Below are 19,673 nucleotides of genomic sequence, written 5' to 3'. Positions count from 1 at the left end.
CCCATTAATGACTAGTGGTGGATGCCTGAAATCCCACCATTCTGCTTCCTACTGAAGGGGTTACATATGATCTGCTCAAATCTGGGATGTGGAATCATGAAATCAGGACAGTCCTCTGAGTATATGTTTCTTACCTGGTCAGTAACCCTTAGGGGTGCGGGCCCTAGGTCGTGTGGGTTGGGGGTTTGCGAAGGTGGGGCTGACTTCCCAGGAACTGCTGGGGGTTGAAAGGGAAGAGGAGGCAGCCCCGCAGCCCCCCTTTGCCTGCTAGCATTTTCCTGAGACCTGGCGTGATGGGCGCCCCCTCTCTGTGAGAGGCGGGCGGTGGAGACCGGGTGGCTCCCATGTACCAGTTGCTAAGAAACCTCATTTCAAGGAGACCCCTTCACTTTCCTTTCTTGCCCCTGGCAGCGTGTTCTGCAGAATCCTGAATCCTGAGACCGCAGAGGCTGGGATGTCTCAGAGTATCCTGAGGGCAAAGTGGGGATTTCTAAGGAGTCATCTGCGACTTAGGGACTCAATACTTTCTGCAGACGTTCTGCCAGGGGCTGGGCCTCGCAGGGGCCAGCAGATCGGCTCTCCATTCTCATGGTTTAGGGCAGTGTTTCTTAAGCTTCTCTTCATTATTGCTTCCTCAAGGAGACTTCTTTTGTTTGCCTTCTAAAAAAACGGTCCCTCCCCCTTAGAATTTTAATTTTTGTTTACTTAAAATATTTTTTTAAGTGTTTATTTTTGAGAGAGGGAGACAGAGCGTGAGAGGGGGAGGGACAGAGAGAGAGAGAGAGGGAGACACAGAGTCCAAAGTGGGCTTCAGGCTCTGAGCTGCGAGCACAGAGCCCGATGCGGGGCTCGGACCCACCAAGCCTGAGATCATGACCTGAGCTGAAATCAAGAGCTGGATGCTTCATGGACTGAGTCACCCAGGCGCCACCCCCCTGCCCCCCGTAAAATTTTACTATCATGGTTATACTTATGTACTGTATATATATTTGCGCTTTATACACAAAAAGAGTAAGATATTTTTGGGGTGCTTCAGTTGGAGGAGCACGTGACCCTTGATCTCGAGGGCGTGTCTTCGAGCCCCACATTGGGGGTAGAGATTACTAAAAATAAAATAAAAACTTAAAAAAAAAAGTATGAGATTTTTCACCTCTGTCCAGCATCCCCATTGAAATGTGGACACGTAGGTGGAAAATGATAAAGGTGAGGACAGAGATTCGTAGGAAGCCCATAGCTATGCCGTACGTCATGCTCGTTCTGTGCTGGGAGCCATTCCAAGTACTTACACGTATTATCTAATCCTCACGGCAATGCTGTGAAGTAGATGGGGGAAACTGAGGCCAAAGGGCATCAAATAACTTGTCCACAAAAGTGGCCAGGTTTGGTGATTATGATCGGAAAAGTCCAGGACTTCTTACACTGCTGACTTCCCTTATACAGCTGGCCTGTGGACGATGTGGGGGGTAGGGGCACCTCCCTCACAGTCGAAGATCTGACTCTCCCAAAACTTAACTACTAACAGCCTACTGTTGGCTGGAAGCCTTACTGAGAACATAGCCAGTTTAGTAACACATGTTCTGTATGTTGTGTGTATTCTGTACTGTATTCTTACAAAAGTAAGCTAGAGTAAAGAGAATGTTGTTAAGAAAATCCTAAGGAAGAGAACATATGTTCCGTATTTATTGGAAAAATCCACATATTGAAATAATCCACTTCCAACCCATGTTGTTCAAGGGTCAACTGTAATATGCCCTTCGTTATTACGTACACTTGACTGTTTTGCCAGCCTGTAACCTCCCTACAGAGTAAAAGAATTTCGTACAGTCAGTTCAGTAAATGTAATAGACGTTCTCTCTCTCGTCTTGGTCCTTCCTTATGAAGGGGGATGATAGCATCCCTCCCAGGGTTGGAGCTAATGTGAGTGCTTAGCACATAGGCTGGCCTGTAATAAAGGCTCAGTAAATGTTAGTTGACATTAATAATTAATTCATATAGGATGACTGACATGATTAGCATATCAAACACCAGCCTGAGCATCACACCCTCCTTCTTTAGCTGAAATCACATTCTTTGGAGGCAAAATTATGCTTCTGAGATGTTCCGTGGTTTTTGTCCTCTTAAGTAGGTAAATATTTCTCCCGTAATTTGATTTACTCTATAAAGATGAGCACAGTAAGGTTTTTTTTTTTTTTTTTTTTTTGCCCCTAGATGGAGGCATCAATTTTATATACCTAAATTCATATGGATTCAACATTAGTGAAGGAAATCTGAGTTGACGGGGGCTCCTGCATGTTGCAGGCTGCAAATTACTCAGGAGCGCAGATAAAGTGTAGTGTCTTTATGTTGTCCATAAATACACTTTTCCTCTAAATTAACTTTTAAGTCCTTCAACGTTTAAAGCAGTTTGACCTGATTCATTCATTAGGGAATACCTTCAAGTCTTTTAGGAAACAAAATGCTGTCTTCTTTACCCCCACGTCTCTCCCCTGTCCATCTCCACTCCAAAGTGGCGTCTGGTGTCCTTGGGGTGAAGGAAGAAGGCGGGGGGCTCTTGGAAGGGTGTGCAAGGAGGCTCCTTCCAGAGTGTCTCCTGACCAAGTGGGTGGGACGCTCCAACCTGGGGATTCCCCGCCCTCATCCAACACTGTTCCCCTTACGTTTCCACCTTCACCTGGAGCCCCCTCCTGCCCCAGTTCCCTGGGCTGGAAGGGGTGACTTTCCCTTCCTCGTCCGATGGGATGCCCTTCCCTGGCAGAAAAGTGCTGGAGTCTGAAGTCTCCTGGGCCTGGACCCTGATGTGTCAAACAGATTCTACAGAAACAGAAAATCTTCCCTTGTTTCAGCAATGCCTGATTTTAAGCTTAGTGTCTGGTTAAAGAGGTCAGGGACCGGGGAACCGACCGCTCTGGTGCGATGGGCCACGGTCTGGGAGGTGGGAGGTTTCAAATGGCAAACGAGGAGTTGGGGTTAAGACGCCTTGATTTACTTTGGGCAAAACATCATCCCCGTCTGTATCTGTGTGTCGGAACCAAGTGAAAACCTGGCGGCCTAAATGGCCACATGAACTTGGATGAGTACCACGTGTAAGTAACGCGCACAGTGGAAGGAGCTGGTTAATGACTGCCATGGCGATGGAGTGCTCGGGAATGAATGGGGAATAATGATCAGAATGCTGACGGATGGTGCCTCTAACAGCAGGCGCTGCAGTGAACAAACTCGGTCATGATCGGAAAAGAAAGAACAAGAGGTACGTCAAGGTTTGTGTTCACTGAGGTTCCCAAATGGGTCCGAGACTGCAGCAGTGATTATTTCTGCGACACGAGAACCATCTGGTTCCTCACACTGGCGTCATTTCACAGCACAAGGACAGGACCACAGCCTTAAATTCTAAAAAACGCGAGTCGCAGAACCTAATGCAAAGGAAAGTGTTGGTCTTCAGATGTTATTTTCCATTTACCTGCTGCTGAAATAGGCCCAAAGGTACTCCAACCTTCCTAACTCACCTTTGTCCATCCAACTTGTACCTTCTTCCTGCTTTCTCTTTCCTCCTCTCTTCCTCCCTCCTTTTCTCCCTCCTTCCTCCTTCCCTCCCTCCCTTCCTTCCTTCCTTCCTTCCTTCCCTTCCTTCCTCCTTCCCTCCCTCCCTTCCTTTCCTCTTTCTTTTCCTTCCTTCCTTCCCTCCCTCCCTCCCTCCTCCTTCCTCCCTCCCTCTCTTCCTTCCTTCCTTCCTCCCTCCCTCTCTTCCTTCCTTCCGTTCTCCCTCCCTCTCTTCCTTCCTTCTGTTCTCCCTCCCTCCTTCCTTCCTTCTGTCCTCTCTTCCCTTCCCTCCTCCCTCCCTCCCTACTTCCCTCCTCCCTCCCTCCTCCCTTCCTTTCCTCCTCCCTTCCCTCCCCTCCTTTCCTCCCTCCCTCCCTCCCTCCCTCTCTTCTTTCCTTCTTCCCTCCCTCCCTCCTCCCTTCCTTCCCTCCTCCCTTCCCTCCCCTCCTTTCCTCCCTCCCTCCTTTCTTCCTTCCTTCCTCCCTTTCTTCCTCCATCCCTCCCTCCCTTCCTTTCTTCTTTCTTTTCCTTCCTTCCTTCTTTCCTTCCCTCCTTCATTCTTTCATTTCCTCTTTCTGTTCCTTCCTCCCTTCCTTCCTTCCTTCCTTCCCCCCTCCCTCCTTTCTTCCTTCCCTCTTCCCTTCTTCCTTCCTCCCTCCCTCCTTCCTTCCTTCCTTCCTTCCTTCCTTCCTTCCTTCCTCCTTCCCTCTCTCCCTTCCTTTCCTCTTTCTTTTCTTTCCTCCCTTCCTTCCTTCCTTCCTTCCTTCCCTCTTTCTTTTCCTTCCTTCCTTCTTTCCTTTCCTCCTTCATTCCTTCATTTCCTTTTTCTGTTTCTTCCTTCCTTCCTTCCTTCCTTCCTTCCTTCCTTCCTTCCTTCCCTCCTCCTTCCTTCCTTCCTTCCCTCTTCCCTCCTTCCTTCCTCCTTCCTTCCTTCCTTCCTTCCTTCCTTCCTTCCTCCCTCTCTCCCTCTCTTCCTTCTGTTCTCCTTCCTTCCTTCCTTCCCTCTTCCCTCCTTCCTTCCTCCTTCCTTCCTTCCTTCCTTCCTTCCTTCCTTCCTCCCTCTCTCCCTCTCTTCCTTCTGTTCTCCTTCCTTCCTTCCTTCCTTCCTTCCTTCCTTCCTTCCTTCCTCCCCTCCTCCCTCCTTCTTCCTTCCTTCCTTCCTTCCTTCCTTCCTTCCTTCCTTCCTCCCTCCCTTCTGTTGTCCCTCCCTCTCTTCCTTCCTTCCATTCTCCCTCCCTCCTTCCTTCCTTCTGTTCTCTCTTCCCTTCCCTTCTTCCTCCCTCCTTCCTTCCTTCCTTCCTTCCTTCCTTCCTTCCTCCCTCTCTCCCTCTCTTCCTTCTGTTCTCCTTCCTTCCTTCCTTCCTTCCTTCCTTCCTTCCTCCCCTCCTCCCTCCTTCTTCCTTCCTTCCTTCCTTCCTTCCTTCCTTCCTTCCTCCCTCCCTTCTGTTGTCCCTCCCTCTCTTCCTTCCATTCTCCCTCCCTCCTTCCTTCCTTCTGTCCTCTCTTCCCTTCCCTTCTTCCTCCCTCCCTCCTTCCTTCCTTCCTTCCTTCCTTCCTTCCTTCCTTCCTTCCTCCTTCCCTCCCTCCCTCCCTTCCTTTCTTCTTTCTTTTCCTTCCTTCCTTCTTTCCTTCCCTCCTTCATTCCTTCCTTTCCTCTTTCTTTTCCTTCCTTCCTTCTTTCCTTTCCTCCTTCATTCTTTCATTTCCTCTTTCTGTTCCTTCCTCCCTTCCTTCCTCCCTCCCTTCCTTCCTTCCTTCCTTCCCCCCTCCCTCCTTTCTTCCTTCCCTCTTCCCTCCTTCCTTCCTCCCTCCTTCCTTCCTTCCTACCTACCTTCCTTCCTTCCTCCTTCCCTCCCTCCCTTCCTTTCCTCTTTCTTTTCCTTCCTTCCTTCCTTCCTTCCTTCCTTCTTTCCTTCTTTCCTTCCTTCCTTCATTCCTTCATTTCCTTTTTCTGTTTCTTCCTCCCTTCCTTCCTCCCTTCCTTCCTTCCTTCCTTCCTTCCTTCCTTCCCTCCATCCCTCCTTCCTTCCCTCTCTCCCTCTATTCCTTCCTTCCTTCATTCCTTCATTTCCTTTTTCTGTTTCTTCCTCCCTTCCTTCCTCCCTTCCTTCCTTCCTTCCTTCCTTCCTTCCCTCCATCCCTCCTTCCTTCCCTCTCTCCCTCTCTTCCTTCCATTCTCCCTCCCTCCTTCTTTCCCTCTTCCCTCCTCTCCTTCCTTCCTTTCTTCCTTCCTTCCCTCCCTCCCTCCTTCTTCCTTCCTTCCTTCCTTCCTTCCTTCCTTCCTTCCTTCCTTCTGTTGTCCCTCCTTCTCTTCCTTCCTTCCATTCTCCCTCCCTCCTTCCTTCCTTCTGTCCTCTCTTCCCTTCCCTTCTTCCTCCTTCCTTCTTTCCTTCCTTCCTTCCTTCCTTCCTCCCTCCCTTCCTTTCCTTCCTCCTTCCCTCCCTCCCTCCTTTCTTCCTTCCTCCCTTTCTTCCTCCCTCCCTCCTTCTTTCCCTTTCTCCTTCCCTCTTTTCCTCTGTTATTCATTTACAACACCCCTCCCCACTCCTTTCTTCTGTCATTCACTTGCAACCCCCCTGCCCCCCGCCAACTGCTCCAGCCCTACTGATCACCTTTCCTTCCGCGATCCCCTTCTGCGCGGTCAGTTCTATACAATTTAGCATTTGACTTAATGATGCTCTGTACTGTCTTGTTTAATTTAAAAAATTATTTCTTGTATTTCACAGTCATCATCTCAACGGGTTAATACACGCTTCTGTGGGAGAGACTCTAGGGTTTTTCTTCTCTGTGCCTACACTCCTGCATTAGTGAATGTTCACTCGGTATTTCACGCCCGACTTAGGAGAACAACAATAATGGTTATTCTAGAGCATTGTGTCTAGACAGTGTGGAGGGCAGAGCTTTGCTTTCTGGCTCTTGCGTTTTTCTGTTATGTCCTTTCTAAGGGCTTCCTGGTCTCACGACATGAGTGAAACGAGAGGTGTGTTTGGCATTAACCTTATGGTCACCGTCATCATCCACTGATCAAGACCGCTACCACTCAGGTATTGAACGCTTACTATGTGCCACATACATCGTCTTATTTAGTTCTCAAAATAGGCTTCGTGTCATAGGCACTGCTTCTTCCGCCTTGTAATTAAGAAGTTGAGAGTTTCCTAACTTTCCTTATTATAATTAACCGATCAAATAGCTAAAAGAGCCCCTACTGTGTGTCAGAGGGTATTCTGAGGTTCTACAAATATTATCACATGTAATTCTCAAAACAATCTCAGTGAGGTCAGGTTATCATTCTCCCTATTTTGCAGACGTGAAAAGTAAGCTTTGTAACTTAGCTTTGTAACTAAGACGTGAAAAGTAAGCTTTTAACTTGTAACTTGGCTTTGTAACTAAGCTAGCTCTCCGAGAGCTTTGTAACTTAGTTGACTAAGTAGTTACTGAGCTCACGTTTTGTGCCAAGTTGTCCTAGATGCTGAGGAACGGTAGTGGAAAAGACAGACACAGTCGTTGGCTATCTGGAATTTAGAGGCTAGTAGGGGAACCCACAGTCTGGTGGTGTGGGGGTGGGCGTCCCGTTTCATGGACGTGTACTCACTGCAAAATGCCCGTATTCGGTGGACGCACTCGGATCCAGGATGATTGATTGTCTTTGCATCCCGATGCTGCCCTAAGGCACTGGCCAGAGTCACCATTCCTTGGACCCCAAGCTTTAGAGAGCCTTGCATATTAGACACACCAAACACGTCTCTTTGAGGACACATGGCGCCCTGTGTCTTGGAGCTCCGTACTGGCATAGAGTGACTTGTGTCCTTGAATGTCACCCTGGTGACTAACACCAGCAGGCCCCAAGGAAGCAACTCTTCGCGAGTCTTGCCTTGCGTCGTCAAGGTCGCGGGCAACCGTGTTGGAAGATAACATGGATAGTAAGCTATGTTGGCACCGACCTTGTGGGAGATCATTGCTTGGGAGACCAGGAAGATTTGAATTGCAGAAGCACTTAGGAAAAGAAAGAGACAAGCCAATTAGGTGGTCCAAATGTCCCTTGGAGACAGACTACGTAAACTGTCCAACTTTCAGAACGCGTGGTTATGGTGGAGTCTTGCAAAATAAAGGGTCATTTTCTACTGGTGCCAACGTCTGTTTCCTTTCTCCTCTTCTTCCTGTTCCATTTGGGAGAACTCACCAGTGAGGCCCGTATTCACAGGCACCGCACACCGTGGGGGGAACATTTTGTGACAATGTACGTAGGGAGGTCTAGACGTTAACGCGTTAACGCTGTAAAATATACCTATTCTTTACACTGGCATTTGGATAGGCAGTGAATGTCAGAATCATAAATGGCTTTATTTTCAGATAAATAACAAGAGAATTTAATTTTCAAAGAATTAAAAAAGAGAGTTTTATTTAACCACACTTGCTTTTTTATGATTTATTTGTTTATGTTTTCGAAGTTTATTTATTTTGAGGAGGGGCAGAGAGAGGGAGAGGGAGAGAATCCCACGCAGGCACTCAGTGCTGTCAGCACAGAGCCCCCCCGTGGGGCTTGAACTCACGACACCGCGAGATGGTGACCTGAGCTGAAATCAGGAATCGGCTGCTTAACCGACAGAGCCACCCAGGGGCTCCTACCACACTTGATTCTTAAAGTTGAACTTTGTTACTTATAATTAATTATTTACTGCCTTAAGTTTAGCAGGTAATTTTGCCTATTTTTGAACAAAAATAACTTCTTAGAAAAATTAGCAACAATTTTGGTTTTTCACTGACACTTTTGAAGAAAAGAGATTAAAATTTTGCACATATGAAACGTAAATTCCTCCGATCCTAACTGACAACAGAGCACATATTCTGTGGACACCTTTAACATAATGATTTTAATGAAATCAAGTGAAGAGGGTTAGAGGAGTAGGAAGAGGCAGTGGTGGGGGTTAATGAGGAGTGCGGGCTTTGCATGTTCAACCAACAAGAGTAATCTGGAGAGATGGCAACCACACACGGATTTGTTGAGGTCTTAATAAGTTCCAGGACCCTTTTTGGGTCTGAGTATCTAAAGCAGATACTCTCTCTCCCTCTCTCTCTGCCCCTCCCCCCGCTCAGAATAAATAAGTAAGCTTTAAAAAATAAAAGTTAAAGGGTGTCTGAGTGGCTCAGTCGGTTAAGCGTCTGACTTCAGCTCAGGTCACGATCTCACGGTTTGTGGGTTCGAGCCCCGCGTCGGGCTCTGTGCTGACAGCTCAGAGCCTCGAGCCTGCTTCAGATTCTGTGTCTCCCTCTCTTTCTGTCCCTCTCCGGCTCACGCTCTGTCTCTATTTGTCTCTCAAAAGTAAATAAACGTTAACAAAAAAATGAAAAAAAAAAAAAAAACAAAAACAAAACAGCGATGTCTAGTAGAGATCCAATGCAAGCCACATATCTTATTCAAAATTTTTTAGTAACTGCATGAAATAAGTAAAGAGAAATTAGTAAAATTATTTCTATTAATATATTTTATTTAATCTATCAAGTAATTACTAACAAAATTACGAATGAGGTATTTAGTTTTTCATCCTTAGTCTAGAAATTTGGTGAGTATTTTACACTGGTATTTTACATCTCCATGCAGACTAGCCACCTTGTGAGTTCTCCGTAGACACGAATGGCGACGGTGATCGTGTTGCACAGTACGGGTCTGGATCTTTATTTGGAATTCTGTGTCTGAGTCACCTGAGAGAGTTAGAATCCTCCAGGGGCCAGGATTCCATAAATGTAGTACTCCTGACTTTACTCCTAGGCTGCATGGTCAGTTAGCTTTCTTTTACTGCTGGCATGAAGTCAAGTTCACAGGACGTGTGTGACCCACCCTGAACTTATTTTTTTGAGGATTTGCAGCTCCTGTAAGGTGACAGACCAGGGACGTTGGAGTCCCAACCAACGAGGACATACAAGTGTATCAGGAAAGCCTTGGCCCACAGGTTTCTGCCAACAAAAATTTCTCTAAATCTCAATGATGGCTTTATGATGGCCAAAATTTGGAAACACCTTAATTTTCACAATTAGGCTGGTCATCTCAAAAAGGTAATGTCCTGAATGAGGACCAGTTAACATCCTCTGGAACGGAAGGAAATTAAGCTTTTGAAAGCGACGTTCCAGAACAAATTCTGGTTCTGGAGAGAGTGAATATTTTCACAGACAAAGAAAGTTGTCAGGAGTTTAATTTTTGAACTTCTCATTCCCTGAGGAGTGGGCTGGAGGCAGCAGGCAAAGTGGGGCAAGGCCTCATGGTGGAGGGGTCTAGCACGAGCTGTAGGATCAGGAGGGCTGGCCCAGGGTGCCCAGAGCAGGGGCGCAGGGGCATGGTGTGGTCAGACATCTCGGCCAGAGGATGAGTAGGAATGTGAGGGAAAGCGATTACAGAGCTCCAGCCAAGATTTGTATTCCCAAGAAGAAAATTTAGAAAAGGAAAATGGGGTCCCAGCAATGAAGAGATCTGGGAGACCATTAAAGGCAAAACAAAAGCTCTCCCCAACAGAACCCAGGTATCGGTGCTGGGACCTAAGATCTGAGTGGCACAAGAGTAGCAGAAACTTGGGTCACTCACCAAGGCTGGTCACAGCTCTTTAAACATGAACTGTAGGGTCCGGCCAGCTGTTGGGTGTAGCTGAGCCTGAGTGGGTGGGAAAGGGAGGGTGAAATGGACCCAAATAAAGGGGGAATTGGGTACAGAGGTGGGGGGGGGGTGGCGAGTGAGGTCTGACAGCCAAAATCTTTGCCTGTAGATCAGCGAAGCATGTACCAGAAGGGGCATGAGAAAAACCCTTCCCTTCATTCAGCTTTTTGTTCAAATATCTCTTCCTCATAGGCTTGTCCCGACCACCATGTCTAAAATGGACACAGCCCTTTCCGATTCTCCAAATCCATTTGCCCTGCCCTGATAATATACACTCTTTGATAATATGTCATGTCCGAATATATGTATCTATGTAGAATATGGCACTATACAATATATACACATATATATGCACACACCTCCACACCCACAACCGCATAGGCTTACTTTCTGTCTTCCCCTCTAGACTGATTTTATCTGCTTTGTCCACCACTGCCTCCTGCGTCTGGGATAGGGAGTGGCACTTAGTGGGCACTCAATATTAAATAAGCAAATGGCAGCAGGGGATGACTCATGTCATCAACTGAATGTTGGGCCACGTCTATCTGGCTCCAGCTGGGATCTCCAGCCAGGCCACCTGTGGTTCTCGCATGAACTTCCCCACAACGTGGCCTCCGGTCTGGCTGACGGGAGAATCGGGTCCCCGGACTCGTTCTCATATGGGAGATAGACTCTGACTCATAGCAACCTGTTGGGATGTCCAGAGCTAGCTGTCTCTTACTTCTCAAAGGGGAGCTGGTGAACCTTGTATTCGAAGAGCTGGCGCCCTGGTTGGCTGTTCCCCTGAAACTCTGGGATGGGGGCAGCACTGTGAGGGTGCCTGGGTACACACCTGTGGGCCCCAGTCCATCTCCTCCCTGGAGACAGAGTGGCTTCCTCCGTCTGGAGTGTCTGTGCCCAGTGATGGGGTCCAGCCTGCTCTGGGATTCTCCTGTGTGTGTTTCCAGGCCACCCTTCTGCTTCTGTTCCTGGTCCCGCCTGTGAAGATCCCGTATACCTGACCTGTTGCATGCTTCCCATGTTCTAGGCATGCTACATGTAACGGCACATGCAATCCTTGTGTTCAGTTGTGAGACGGCACCTGTTACCACCACGTTTGCATCCAGGAGAAGCTTGGGACAGTCATGCAGTCACGCCCTTGGGACAGACCGATGGGAGATGCAGCAGAGGCTCCTGGCTCCTATGGCTCAGCTTCTCCTGCCCCTTCTCAACCCTGCTTTGTGCTCTGCCTCCCTTTATGGGCACCAGGGATCTGCCTTTAGACCAAATGAGCTGAAGTGGGGTGAGGAAGGGCAGCGGAAATCAGCAAATGGTCCCTCGGCTCTGTAGGGAAAGAGAGATGGGGCGACAGTGATTCCTTAATTTCTGTGTAGGAAACCCTTGCAGTCACAAATGGAAACCATAGAGGAGGCTTTGTTTTATGGCTCGAGTTGGAATCAACCTGGGTTGATGGCTTGGGTGCGCGCGCCCACGCTTGCGGGCGCGGTAACGCTTTCCAGGAGCAGACACAGGGGATGAGCTGCTTTGGGTTGAGAGAGCCACACTCTGCCCCAGGCTGTGGAGTAGCTCAGAGGTACCAGCGCCCCCGAGGAACTGCTGTCTGCTTTGGGAATGAATCCTGCCCGACGTCGTATTTAGTGTGGGAACACCGACGGGGGGTTCAAGCCCTGGAAGCTTAGTTTTCTTATCTGTAAAATGGTGATGAAAGCAGCCTAGGGATCCTTGGAAGACTGGCTGATTTGTGATGGAAAGCTCACAGCACAGTGCGGGGTGCAGGGAAAGTGCCCACCTTGGACACCTGCTGTATCTGCCTGCCCAGCCTCCACTCTCCCTTCCTACACACCATGCGAATCCTCTTTTGGAATGCCCATGCCCCCCCAGCCCCCTTGCTGAGGTGGCCACCTGACCTCGGCGGGGCTAATCAGAATTGTGGAGTCTGGTTCAGGGCTGGCCGTGTGACCCAATCCAGGGCAAACCCGTCTCAATTCTGGGACTTCTGCTGGAAAAAGCTGGGCAGGGAAGACAGGTTTCGGAGCTGCTGGGGAGCTGTCGCAGACCCACATGGGTAGGGCTCAGTTAAGGACAAAGCTGACACTCGGCAGGAAAGAGAAACAACGGGGCCTGATGGGGCTCTTGGGGCCCGGGATCCAGCTGTGCGGTGTTTCCCAGGACGAGAGCTAAGAAGCTCTCATTTACTAGGTCAGCCATGTGCGGTGGGAAGTGTCTCGATTCATTTCGGGCTCGGTACACACTGTCGAAAGGTCGAAGTGCTCTCAGTTATTATTATTAGCAACAATAACATCGACAGCACCTACCAGTTATCCAGCATGCACACTGTCAGGCCCTCTCCAAAGCGTTTTACGTGCCTGGTGTATTTAATCCTCGAAGTCTCCCTAGAGACAGGTGTTCCCACTATATTCATCGAGCAGACAGGAAAGGTCTCTCATCCGCTATAGAGGTATGTGCCCGACCTGGGTTTTCTCAGGTGGTAGATCCAGTGTGGGAACAGTCTGGATCCGGAGGCCACACCCCTGACCCCTGGGCCTATAAACTGTGCAATGGAAGATATGATTCAGAAGTTGTACAAGATAATGTTTTTATTTATGGATGTGAAGGAATCTATTTCTTTTCCCTGGAGAACTCCTTTCCCGAAGGAAAAAAAAAACAAAACTACCAAGAGGCCCAGAGTTTGGAGAGACACAAAAGTATTGTATTAGTCAGTAGAGGCAGAGATAGATTAGAGAGAGAGAGAGAGAGGGAGAGAGAGAGATCAGAGAGAGAGAGACAGAGAGGGAGAGATAGATCAGAGAGAGAGAGGGGGGGAGAGATAGAGAGATCAGAGAGAGGAGAGAAATAGAGAGAGAGAGAGAGAGATTTTAAGGAACTGGTCCTCATGATTGCGAGGGGCTGGTGCGTCTGAAACCCACAGGGCAGGCCAGCAAGCTGGAAACTCAGGCAGGGTTTCTGTGTTGCAGTTGTCAGTCTGAATTCTTTCTCAAGGCCTTCAACCGGTTGGCCTTCCACGCGATCCCCAACCACATGACAGTAGTCTCCTTTACTTAGAGTCTACTGATTTCAATGCTGACCACACCTTACAGATACCTCCGCAGCACATCTAGACCGGCGTTTGTCCAAACAACTGGCCACCATGGCCTAGCCAAGTTGGCAAATCATATCGCTGTCCAGTCTTGGGTAGCTCTGGTCAACAGTTTCCCTGTCTAGTCTCCACGTTCCCATCTGTAAGAAGAGTGGTACGCTGGGGAAATTTCCAGGGCCTTCCAGATAAGATATCCTTGCCTCACCCAGAAGACCTTATGGCCCGAGTCACAGGCAGTGGGAAGTATTCTGGCTTCTCCTCTCCAAACCTTCTCTCTTGGGCTGATCAGCTCCCATCCCTCCCTCTGTCAGTGTCTATCTCATTCTCATGCTCCTCTTTGCATACTGCCATGCACATGGCCAAAGGGGCCAGCAGCCCTGAGTGGGCATGACATGTGCGTCCCATGCCGATCACCGATTAGCATGGCTGCCTCCCTTAATTCACATTCTGGGGAGAGAGTGTGCTTGATCCCTGGCCAGCCAGCGCGTTGGTTGGAGTCGCGTCAGGTACTGACTCCGGGTTTGATCAGCTATGGCTGGGCAGTAGATGCCTTTTGGCTTGCTTCCTTCCCAGTAGATGACGTGGGAGCCTGTTCCTGCAGGGGGCCGGAGGAGAGGAGGAGGTGGGGGCCACCGTGCAGGGCAGACAAATTGACTGGCACATCCGTCACAGGTCTAGGCTTTCATGCTGGAATGACCCACATCTTGACGTTGCCGCTGTGTGTTTGTTTGGCCCGTGGAGACTGTGCAAACCAGCTGGCACCACACCCTCGTCAAGGGTGCTCGTTCTGATGTTGGTGAGAGCGGCGGAAAGAACTGGATGGAAAAATATTGTGAGGACAAACAGATCAGGAAAGAGAGGGCTGTTTTCCCCCTCACTAATGACCCTAAAATGTACTCAATGATCCCCAAACTCCAAAAGTAAAGCCATCAGTCACAGTGTTGTCAGGGTGAAAGAGAAAGAAAGAAAAAGCCGTGCGTATCATCTTGGAACCAGTTCCACACAAGTGCCCATTTGGCACGCCTGAGTGCCTGGGCCAAGCTGGCTGGTTTAATTATTGTTTGCCTTGCACGGTATTAAGTCAGGCACACAACCAGCGCACCCGAGTGTCGGTGAAGGGCCTGTGCCCAGGCGCGGGGAGGTTAGCTTCCATCTCCTCTGTGGGGAGGCGCTGGGGCTTTCTCGGAGTGGGTTGGCACCTGCCTGTCGGGACCATCGCGCTGGAAGCTTTGAGGTCAGCGCAGCGTGACTGCAGGCAGAGATGCAGAAAGGGCCCCGACTTGCTGCTAGGACATCTCTAGGTCAAGAATGAGAAAGAGAAGGAGGAGGTTAGCAGAGGAATGGAGGGGCTCGAGAACACATCCGCTGCTGGGGGGCCTCACGGGCGCCGGCTTTCGCTTCCTTGCTGCCTCCCCTACAAAACTATCAGTTCACGGAGGGAAAGAGCCTTGTCTGACTTGGCAATGTCAGTAATGACAATAAGAACAATAATGGCTTTGTTGCTCACCTACTATCAGCCATGTGCTATGCTGGTTCTTTATATATATTGCACACACTTTACATGTGTTACATATGATCTGTATTCGGCACGGTAGCCCACCACGCTTGGAAGATAGGGAAACCGAGGCTCCAAGAGCTTAAGGACGTTGTCCGAAAGTAGACAGTGGAGTGCAGCAGAAGTGGCATTCAAACTCATGCACCTTTGGGGCGCCTGGGTGGCTCAGTCGATTAAGCGGCCGGCTTCAGCTCAGGTCATGATCTCGCGGTCCGTGGGTTCGAGCCCTGTGTCAGGCTCTGTGCTGACAGCTCAGAGCCTGGAGCCTGTTTCGGATTCTGTGTCTCCCTCTCTCTGACCCTCCCCCGTTCATGCTCTGTCTCTCTCTGTCTCAAAAATAAATAAACGTTAAAAACAAACAAACTCATGCACCTTGTTCATTTACCCAAGTGCCTCCCCATTTCTGACCCCAACGTCAAAGTGCTGACTAGATGCGTATGGAACCAAGGAGCTGAAGGCAGGCCGTCTTCGTTCTCCTGTCTACGGCACCTCGATGGCTAACCTGTGACTTATCTTCCTTCCGTTTCACGCTGGCAGGCAGGGCGGGCCGTTGGCAAGGTTGGAAACCCCATCTGCTCCTCTCCCTGTGCCTCTCCCCTGTTTTGAACTGTCATTCCAGACTTGGAAGCAGCCCAGTATGGAAAGAACGGAAAGAAAGAGAAGGATTTGAATCCTGTCTCTGCCAAGAGCTCCATCAAAGTATTTAACCTCCTCGAGCCTCAGTTTCCCCACCCGACTAATAAGAGTAACTGAAGAGCTTGGGTGAAGGTGGTGGTAGAATTGTGCATATATGTGGCACACGGGTGCCGGGTCCAGAGCAGGTGCCCGGAGAGTGGACTTTTCTACAGTCTTTCCCTCAGACACCCCCATTTTTTATCCCTGGCATCTGCACATGCTGGGATGCCCTGATTCCTCAAAAGATGAAATGCCACAAAAATGAAATTCTAGAAAAATCTTACATGAAACTATATAAAACTCGGTCCTCTGAGCTTTGGTCATCTGTTTTTTTTTTTTTTTTTATGTTTATTAATTTATTTTTGAGAGATATGAACGCAAGCTGGGGAGGGGCGGAGGGGGAGAGAGGGAATCTTAAGCAGGATTCATGCTCCGCATGGAGCCTGACAAGAGGAAATATCCCACGACCCTGGGATCATGACCTGAGCTGGAATCAAGAGTCAGACACGCAACTCACTGAGCCACCCAGGCGCTCTGAAGCCTAGTTAGGACCTTTAAGTGCAGGGTATCGCTGGGTGCGAGGCCCCACAGTGGAATAGGGTGGGCAGAAGCAAGCGGCTCGGTGAGGCTTCTTGGGGACAGCAACGAATAAGCTGAATCTGGGGGGATGGATAGGTGTGTGACTGATAGGGAAGAAGGTAGGAAAGGCTTTTTTGGGCCACAGGAACGACTGTGCAAGACGCGAGGCAGAGTGCTGTATGTAGAATTGTTAGATTGTTCTTCAAAATGCGCCCGACTTAGGACAGTTTGAGAACACCGTGGGCCAGAGTGTTTGGGGAAAGCTTCTTGGGTAATAGGGGTCGCTGCTAAACTAGAGGTCACCCCTCTGATTCCGCCCCCCCCACTTCCATCTCCAGTGATGATGCTGAGATGAGGTTTTACCTATTTGGCAAGACTTTTTCCCCATCCCCTTTTCCACAGATAGTCTCATAGGATGATTCACCTTTTGTTGAAAAACCAGGGTTTTTAAAAATAATTTTTTTAATGTTGTTATTAATTTTTGAGAGAGAGAGAGAGAGAGAGAGAGAGAGCAGGGGAGGGGCAGAGAGAGAGAGAGGGAGACCCAGAATCCGAAGCAGGCTCCAGGCTCTGAGCTGTCAGCACGGAGCCCCACGTGGGGCTAGAACTCCCAAACCGTGAGATCATGACCTGAGCTGAAGTCAGACATTGAACCGACTGAGCCACCCAGGCGCCCCCACAAAACCAGTTTTTGATAGCTCCTGGGATGTGCCAGGCCCTGTGTGTGTTGGCTTTGCAAAGCGGAAACCCATAAATATTTTTCTCAGTCCAGTAGGAGAGCGGATGTGAAAGCAGGTAATTGTAATGCTGGTGGTCCTCGTTAGAATGGAGGGGCTGGAGGGCCAAACCTGAGCCAGCTTCTAGTGGTACTCCCAAGACCGAGCAGAGTCCTCATAGTGCTTTACTTGATTAAACTCGATTTATATGTTAATTGCCTTATCTGTTCACAAAATAGGTTTTTGTGCAAAGGAGGTGGGAAGGTTTCAGTGGGTGAGTGGGAGGCAGCATTTATTAAGTACCTAAGGCAGGGGTACTCTTGCAGCGAGGATCTCATCTAACAGCTCTGTTAGGTAGGCAGTGTCAGCTCCGATTTCTAGAAGAGGAACAGGAGACTCAGAGAGGTGGAGTGACTTGCCCCAGGTCACACAGCTAATAAGTACGCCAACCAGGATTTCAATCTAGGCTGGACTGACTTGATGGCCCAACTCTTCAGGTACATTGTCAAGGTGGCCCCCTCTCTAAACCTGCACCACCTGAGACTGTGACCACTAGCTCGACGAGGCCACTGAGCACTTGAATGTGGCCAGTGTGAATGGATTACATTATCACTTGAATTTCAAGTGAATTCACTTGAATTTCAATTAATTTAAATTTAAAATTAAAAAAAGGATACTCCATTCCGTGACTGGGGTGTTTTTATGCGTGTTTGAAACAACCTGGGTGTGTGAATCCACCCTTTCAATTGTAAATTTGACAAACTCTGAATACAGATGAGGTATTTCTGATGCAGATTTAGCGTCCCTATTGAGATGTGCCCTACGTGTAAAATACACCCCACGGTTTGGGGACATATTAATTATATGTTGAAGTGATAATGTTTTGGCTACATTGGATTGAATAAAAAATATTTCAGAGATTAATTTCAACTGTTTCTTTTTCACTTTTTCAATATGGCTATTAGAAAATTTAAATATGTCTGGGTACCTCGCTGGCTCAGTCAGTGGACCATGTGGTTCTTGATCTCGGGTTATGGGTTTGAGCCCTGCGGTGGCCTACGTTTTACTTAAAAAAAAAAAATTAAATATGTGGCTTGAATTCTATTTCTATTAGACAGTGTTGTTCTAAGTGAGTTTTAATGCTTTTTAAAAATGTTTATTTAATCGTGTGTGTGAGAGAGAGAGAGAGAGAGAGGGAGGGAGGGAGACAGAGGATCTGAAGCAGGATCTGTGCTGACAACAGAGAGCCCAGTGTGGGGCTCGAACTCACAAACCCTGAGATCATGACCTGAACCGGAGTCAGACGCTTAACCAACTGAGCCACCCAGGCGCCCCTTAAGTGAGTTTTAAATAGATGAATGAGCTTTGTTAACTTGTCTGGATTGCTATAAGCAGAACAAGATAGTAACAAAACAGATTCCCAAAACATTTAGTTTTTCATCTCTTCGTTGACCTTGCTAGTGCTCAGGTCATCAGAGTTGGGGGAGGGGCGGGGAACTTTAAGCAGAACACCACCATTTCATGCGGTTCCTCCAGAGCAGGCTAGTTCGTACAAGGCCAGGGGTCTATGGCACCCAGTGCAGAATAACTTAGGGGGGTGATCAGAGCAGCAGTGACCCCAGGCACTGGGGTGGGCAGGGACACAGGGAAATTGATGATGGCTCTGGTTGTGGTCCCAGAGACAGCTGTTGGCAGTAGCTTCGAAAGGCCAGATGATCTGCGCCCACTCACACACGCACACGCACACGAGAGCCCAAATCAAAAGCCGGGAGGCCCTGCAGCTCTAAGAGCATAACTGATTCCATAAACAATTTAGCCTCCGCTATTCTGGCCGATTTCAGGGCTTTATTTTTGTCCGAGTCCATTATCACAAAGGTTTTCTGTCTGACTTTTCCATTACTACTTTATTTGTGAAGCTCAGATTCAATATTTGAAGTCTGAATTTTCCCTTCATGCCAAACTTTCCTGACGGAGTAATACAGATCTATTTGAGGGCAGAAAGGGAAATGAGATGGGGTAAACTTCAGAGTTAATGAAGAAAACACAAATGATATGGAGTGAGAGTTGAGTTATTTCGATAATTTGGAGAAAAAAGGATTGTGATTGGTATTCTGATTTCTTCTTGATGCTGTTTTTAGTACTTTGCTGAGGTGCTTGCCTCTCCGGCATTATTAAAGCTATTGCTCAGGATTTTAATGTCTGCACGTTAATAGTTTTTCTTCTGAGGCTGGAGAGTGAGCGAGCGAGAGAATGGGAGAGAAGAGAGAGAGAGAGGAGGAGGAGTGTGGTAAATTAATTTTGGAGTGAACCCAGCTATGCCTGCAACAGCACTGCTCTCTTTGGGCTTGGAGTTTTGTTCATTTTGGAGAACATAATAATCTTCACTAAGAGTTTAAAAAGCTACTTAAGTGGGGGGTCTGGGTGGCTCAGTCGGTTGAGTGTCTGAGTGTCTGACTTCGGCTCAGGACATGATCTCACAGTTCATGAGTTCAAGCCCCACGTCGGGCTTTGCACTGACGGTGTTGGACCTCCTTTGGATCCTCTGTCTGCCTCTCTCCCCTGCCCCTCCCCTACTCATGAGTGTGTGTGCTGTCTCTCTCTCTCTCTCTCTCTCTCTCTCTCTCTCAAAAATAAGTAAACATTTAAAAAAATCTACTCAAGTGTTTTAGCTATACTTTGTGCATTTAATGGGGACCTTGTGTGCTATGCATGTTCAGAAATTTGGGGATTATCAAATGTCTCAGGAGACACTTGTGAACACTGGTATCAGTTGAGTTTGGAAGCTTTTGGGGAAGCTCTGGACTGATACCATTGTTGTAGCAACTTCTGCATTGCTTCCCTAGCAAATTCTAGAGAAACTGTTGGCCAAAT

At 48.4% G+C, this 19,673-nt stretch overlaps 1 long non-coding RNA gene across 2 annotated transcripts in view; it reads left to right on the top strand.

The window, feature by feature from the left end:
* The first annotated feature begins 3,181 nt into the window (after positions 1–3,181).
* The window catches only part of LOC122227494, a 35,704-nt gene continuing 19,212 nt past the window's right edge, over positions 3,182–19,673 (top strand). The window contains exon 1 of one of the 2 annotated variants that reach the window (XR_006206084.1): positions 3,182–3,247. This is a non-coding gene — a long non-coding RNA (uncharacterized LOC122227494). Of the gene's footprint in view, positions 3,481–19,673 lie in introns of both variants that reach the window. The other variant, XR_006206085.1, reaches the window with a different exon arrangement.

Source organism: Panthera leo, chromosome C1 (assembly GCF_018350215.1).
Source record: "Panthera leo isolate Ple1 chromosome C1, P.leo_Ple1_pat1.1, whole genome shotgun sequence".
Classification (NCBI taxonomy): Eukaryota; Metazoa; Chordata; class Mammalia; order Carnivora; family Felidae; genus Panthera; species Panthera leo.
This window is presented reverse-complemented; position numbering and strand designations above follow the sequence as displayed.